Here is a 5,909-nt window from a genome sequence, read left to right on the forward strand (position 1 = left end):
TCATAGTCCTTCATGAGTCATATACATGAACTAGGTATTGGGACTTCACTGTGCTCCCACGAAACTAACTCATTCGTGGTTCAACCCTATGAGCCTATCTCGCTCATAGTCATGCCCTACAGACTCCTTGTCTGTAGTAAATCATCCAAGCCTCCTTAACTTGGACCCTGGCACGCACGCAATCACCATACTATGGACTCCTCGCCCAATAGTAGCCGACGGGAACATAACAGTTTCTTGCCCATCGTGCACCCAACACATGTAATCACCATACCATGGACTCCTCGTCCATTAGTAGCCGACGAGAACTCAACCAGTTCTATGCCCATCATGTGTCCAACCATCAAGCACATCCCAGACCCCTATTGGACTTAGTCCTTCAAGCCTAAACACCACACCACATGCATATACTTCCTATACTTAGGAAAAAGTAACCAAATCACACACACAAGCACACACAAACATGGAAATTTGCATAAACTCGCTTAAGCCAGGGACTCTCGCCCAAGCTAAGCCATCAGCCTCGCTTAGGCTAGTTCACCTCGCCTGAGCGAGCTTAATACAGTAGCATTATCACGTTATCTCGCTTAGGCGAGATCCTTTCGCCTGGGCGAGCAATACCATCGCTCAAAATATCACACACCTCGCTTAAACGAGGATTCAATTAAACGAACATCAATTCTCGTCGCGACCTCGCTTAGGCGAGCCATTCTCGCCTAAGCGAGCATGCTTGTCGCTCAGAACTCCAAAACCTCTCGCCTGGGCAAGATGTCGTGCTCAAAACTCTCAGGTTTCCTTGCGACCTCGCTCAAGCGAGTGCCTCTCACCTGAGCGAGAGACCATGTCGCTCAACCCTTTTCCTGGTCGCCTGAGCGAACAGCGCGAACCAAACCAGAAACGAGGTTCTGCAACTCTCGCTTAGACGAGATAGACTCGCTTGGGCGAGACTTGCAGAGTTCCCTCTCTGTCACACACGCAATTTACCCAAAACAATGCCAAACCAAACCCAAAAAATATACCACAAAACACTCGATCAATACCAACGAAATGAAATGGCAAGCAGAACTCATAACCATGCTTTCTAAACATCTGAACAACCAAATTCGAATATACAATCATCAAATAACCTGAAATATCAAAACCCTTATCCCACAACATATCATGCATACATAATTGTGCACCCAACCTCAAATCACTCCAACTCTCATTCAATGCACATAAGGCACGAATTTTCCCAATCAAACAAGAATTAATTGAGACGCCAATAACTCAAAATCATAGCACTTAACAATTTATTTGCATACACAAAGTATAGCTCCCCTAACCTGGAATTAGTGATCAAAGTTGAGAAAAACAAGGACCCTTGATTCCCAATTGCTTTTGCCTCCCCCTTTGCACAACCTAATTTCGCTCTCCTCTCCACACCAGTTCACCACACTTCCAAAACTCTTCCCTCTACCTAAAAGTTGGCTTTTATAGGTGTCTTTATGATGGGTTTTAAAACTAAAACGAAATTGGGCTTTTTAGTGTGTTTAATTCTCAATTAGGGGTCATTATAGGATGTTTTCCAGCCCCTCTTGGCTTCCCCTTCTAGGTTTTCTTTTGCCCTCTCATATTCCCTCCAAAACTACACTTTTAAAACAAAAAGTTCCAATTTCATTCCCAACCAAGTTTGAACCCATGACCACTTAGTCACCATTCAAGTGCATAACCAATTCAACCAAATCATGTTAATGATACACTCCAATCATGATAAGCTTACAATACCAATTCCATACTCATACATATTATTAAAAATCAATAATAAAACAACAACATATAATTGGCGTACATAGGACTCGAACCTAAGTCCTCTCATACAACCAAAATACTCTCAACCATTTAAGCTAGTACTTTTTCACGTCACATTAAACAATAATTAATGTCATAAAGGCGCTTTCTACCCGCATTTATTAATTAATTAATTATTTAATTTAATTAATTTTCACGGGTCTTACATTGGTCGTCAAGGTTTGGACAATGACTTTCTCTCCTTCTTCAATAATGGTAGATCCAATCTTTAAACTTCAACCCTCTTGAAATAGTGAGAAAGCTCTTATTTCTCCTAACGGCTTTATTCGTGCATCATTGTTCACTCGCGGGTCAAGATCTTCTCCATCTTCTGTGGTGTCGTTTGCATGGATCCTTTTGATGTTATTAGTCGTCAATAGGGGATTTGCCTGAATCTTTTTGTACTTCTGTAGTATACTATGTCCACAGAACTGCTTTGGTTGGCCAATATTTTCTTCACAGTAAAGTTCTCCATTTCTGTCGTGATGACCATAGGATCATGTTGTTCAAGATCGCCCCCTTGGAAGTTTGAATCTATGAACGTGATGGATGACATTGTCTTCTTGTATTCGCAGGATACTGTGTGTTTCAACTGCACGAATCGTAGGTGCTTCTTTTTAGTCGAGGACGAAGAACCTTCTTCAACAAATACTACAAATATGGTATTCATAACCCCTCATAGGGTCGCCTCTCCTCTTGGCAATCTTGCCATATATCACGGTGGCCTTTCTGCTCTTTGATCTTGCCTCATGTCATCTTGATGATCTTGATGTTTATCTTATGTCTTATTATCGTACTTCTAGTACCCGACACGGTCTTTCCTTGATGATCCTTCATTTTCCCTCCTGATTAGCTCTTCCACCTTGTCCCTAAGGATTGGGCACTCGTCTGTTGTGTAGTCGTTATTGCGATGGTACCTGCAGTACTTATTCATGTCGGTGTGACGTTGGAACTTCCTCGAGGGTGGATGAGATCAACCTGTAGAGCTTCTTCTAGGATGCCCAACCTGGGAGCGTTAAGGGGTTCATAGTTCATGTATTTGTCAAGTTTACGTTCTCGTGGCTGCGTAATACCCCATGCAACAGCTCTAGGAACTTACAGTTGTGTTTTCTCGGCTTCTCTCTTCTCTATCGCGATGATATCAACTTTGGCATTAGCCTTGTACTTCCCATATCGTCTACCTGCATGAACTTAATGGTAGGTGGATTCATGCATAGTTCGTCAGCAAATGACCCTACCTACAAGTTGTTAATCATATAGTGCAGAATATTATTGGAGTTCAGATCTTTTACGTTGAGAGCGGCATTGCAAAATATGTCAATATAGGCTCTTAGAGACTCTCATTCTTCTTGTCTTATGTTAAGCAGAGACAACGAGGAGACATCATGTCGGCAGCTCGTCTTAGAGTATGTGGCAAAAGACGCAGTTAACGTGTCAAAGCAATCTACGGAGAAAGGCAGTAGGTTGGCAAACCAGTCTAGGGTCGGTCCTCGTAGAGTGTAGGAAAATGCCTTGCACAAGACGACATCGCTGGTCCAGTAGAAGGTGATCTGGTACGTATACACATATGCGTATTCATCAAGGTCAGTGGTGGCATTGTAGCAAATTGTGGGTGCTTTCCATTTCTTGGGGAAGGGTGTCTTAGAGATTGCGTTGACAAAAGGGTGTCAACGGTTGCTTCTGGTGGCTAAGGAGTTGTTGGTAACCCATTGGTTCTTGGCATTGAATTGTACTCACTTTCTTCTTTAGCTTCATGGAAGGATATCCCTTGAATAGGGATCTCGACCCTATGTGCGCAGTATTCTCGACTTCCTTTTCCTTAGCGAGCTTGTCAGCCTTAAGCCTTCTCTTAAGCCTCACATTTTGTTCTTATGTGCTTCCATTTCTTTAGCATTGCGCTTCTTGTAGTCAGTAAAGTGTGGTTGCATCTTCATTTGGGCCTCCAATTTGACACCCATATTAGTAGATGGTTTGACTCCCCTTATTTCTACAACCTTGCTTTTGGTAGTCACCATCTTCAAGTCTTCGAACTTCTTCACTACAATAGCTTCTTAGAATATTCGTCGACTCCGCGATGGGTGCCAATTGTTCTTACGAGGTCGATTTATATACTGTAAAGTCTCCTGAGCAAAGTTCAAGGGTCTAAGGTCCTAGCTTTTGCAGAATCTCGTCTTCTAGTCTTAAACAATAGAGGGGGAGGAGCCTACAAAAGACATTATGATGCCAAAGTCAGTCTGAGATATTGGGTCAGATGTCAGAGTAAAATGTAAGCAAGTAATTCGTAAAATGTACCTTTTATACTAGGATTCATGGGCCTTACCGGGTTGAGCTTTGGTTTAGTTGGTTTGATCACCTGCTAATCATAATGAGTTAATTAACATTGGGCTTATCTCATTTGGGGAATTACACTCACTTGGCAAGGTGACTAGTTTGAGTATATATTGTCCTACAAGGTCGACATGTACCCGGCCAGGCCGTATAAGAGGTGAATCCCCTAGGTGTGTAATCCCAATGACCTCCCAAGTCGTGTACTTTGGGGGATACCTTGGTTGGGTAGTCCCGTTGACCCCAAACTGTGTATTTAGAGGATGTCTTGTTTGTGTACAACACAGGTCATTATAGTGACTAACTATTTTTATTCACTAACAATTAGGTAAAGTTTATATAAAATCAACTCAACTCAACGAATTCACCATATTTTATAACGTTATATGTAATTGAAAATATTAAGAAACTTTAATGAATGAATATGCATGATAATTATGATGGTATGAAATTGAATGATGTTATATGGTTTAAGTAGAATAATTATGAATGATGATCATGAGATATGAAATGACAAACTTGAAAGGATACGTGAACACTTTTGTAATGAATATATTAAGTACATATATTTTAGTTTAATTGAGAGTTTAAATTATGTAGATTAAAACATGGTGAGAAGTTGACGAAGAGTTTCTACACATCTAGAATTATGTAGATGTGTAATGAAACTTATCCTAACCTACCAAGATTGAGATGTAGACTTGAAAAGCTTATAATTTGTTAGAAGAAAACCCTTTTTTTCAATATTATCACAACATCTTTTATAAATAGAACTTTTTTGTTTAAATAAGGGTATATATACCACCGTATATTGTAAAAAAAATATATATTATAAATATTAAGAAAAGTAATGGTAATAAATTTTCTATCATTAATAAAAATTTATTATATTACAAAACTAGGTTCAATATCTTATTACTTATGTTTTTGAATGTATAATTTCTAATAATATATATATATATATATATATATATATATATATATATATATATATATATATATATATAATTTAGTTGAATAAGATTATAAAATATTTTTTTATCGACAAAAATATATATAAATAATAGAATAGTCTTGGTTATCCTAATTCATATACAAAAATTAATATAGTTCACCTATACATATTGTTCTTTTATATCTCAAAGAGTTTTATATTATAACAACTTGAAATCTACCAATACCATTCTTGTGCTAACAAAGCATTTTGATCGAAAACGATACTTTTTTTTTTCTATTTCAAAGGTAAGGGTAAGTGATCTTCCTTTCTGGTCGATGTGTTCTCATGTTTTTCATGTGAGTATGTATTTGGACTTTGCTCTGTAAAACATCTCCAAACATATTATAAAAGGGTTAAATATGTTTTTGATCCTTCAATTTTTAGTGAAATTTGGAATTAGTCCTTCTTGAAAACCTTGAACCAATTTAGTCCATTAACTATGTAAATGTGTGGATTTAGTCCTTTTAACCAAATTTCATTAAGTTTATTTGACATTTCAAATACATATCATTATAGTAGTTTCGTTTGTTTACATCGTTTGACACATTTTCGCTTCGATGTTAGCTGAGAAACGCGTTTGAAATATCAAATAAACTTAAAAAAATTGATTTAAAAGACTAAATTCACAAATTTCAAAAATAAAAAACTAAATTGGTTCAAAATTTCTAAAAATGACTAATTTTAATTTGTATTAAAAGTTAAAGGAAAAAAACGTATTTAAATCTTATAAAAATGACTTCCTTCCTTACATCATATA

This window comes from Vigna unguiculata, chromosome 6 (genome assembly GCF_037176805.1).
Source record: "Vigna unguiculata cultivar grain cowpea cultivar isolate G323 ecotype 2 chromosome 6, ASM3717680v1, whole genome shotgun sequence".
Classification (NCBI taxonomy): Eukaryota; Viridiplantae; Streptophyta; class Magnoliopsida; order Fabales; family Fabaceae; genus Vigna; species Vigna unguiculata.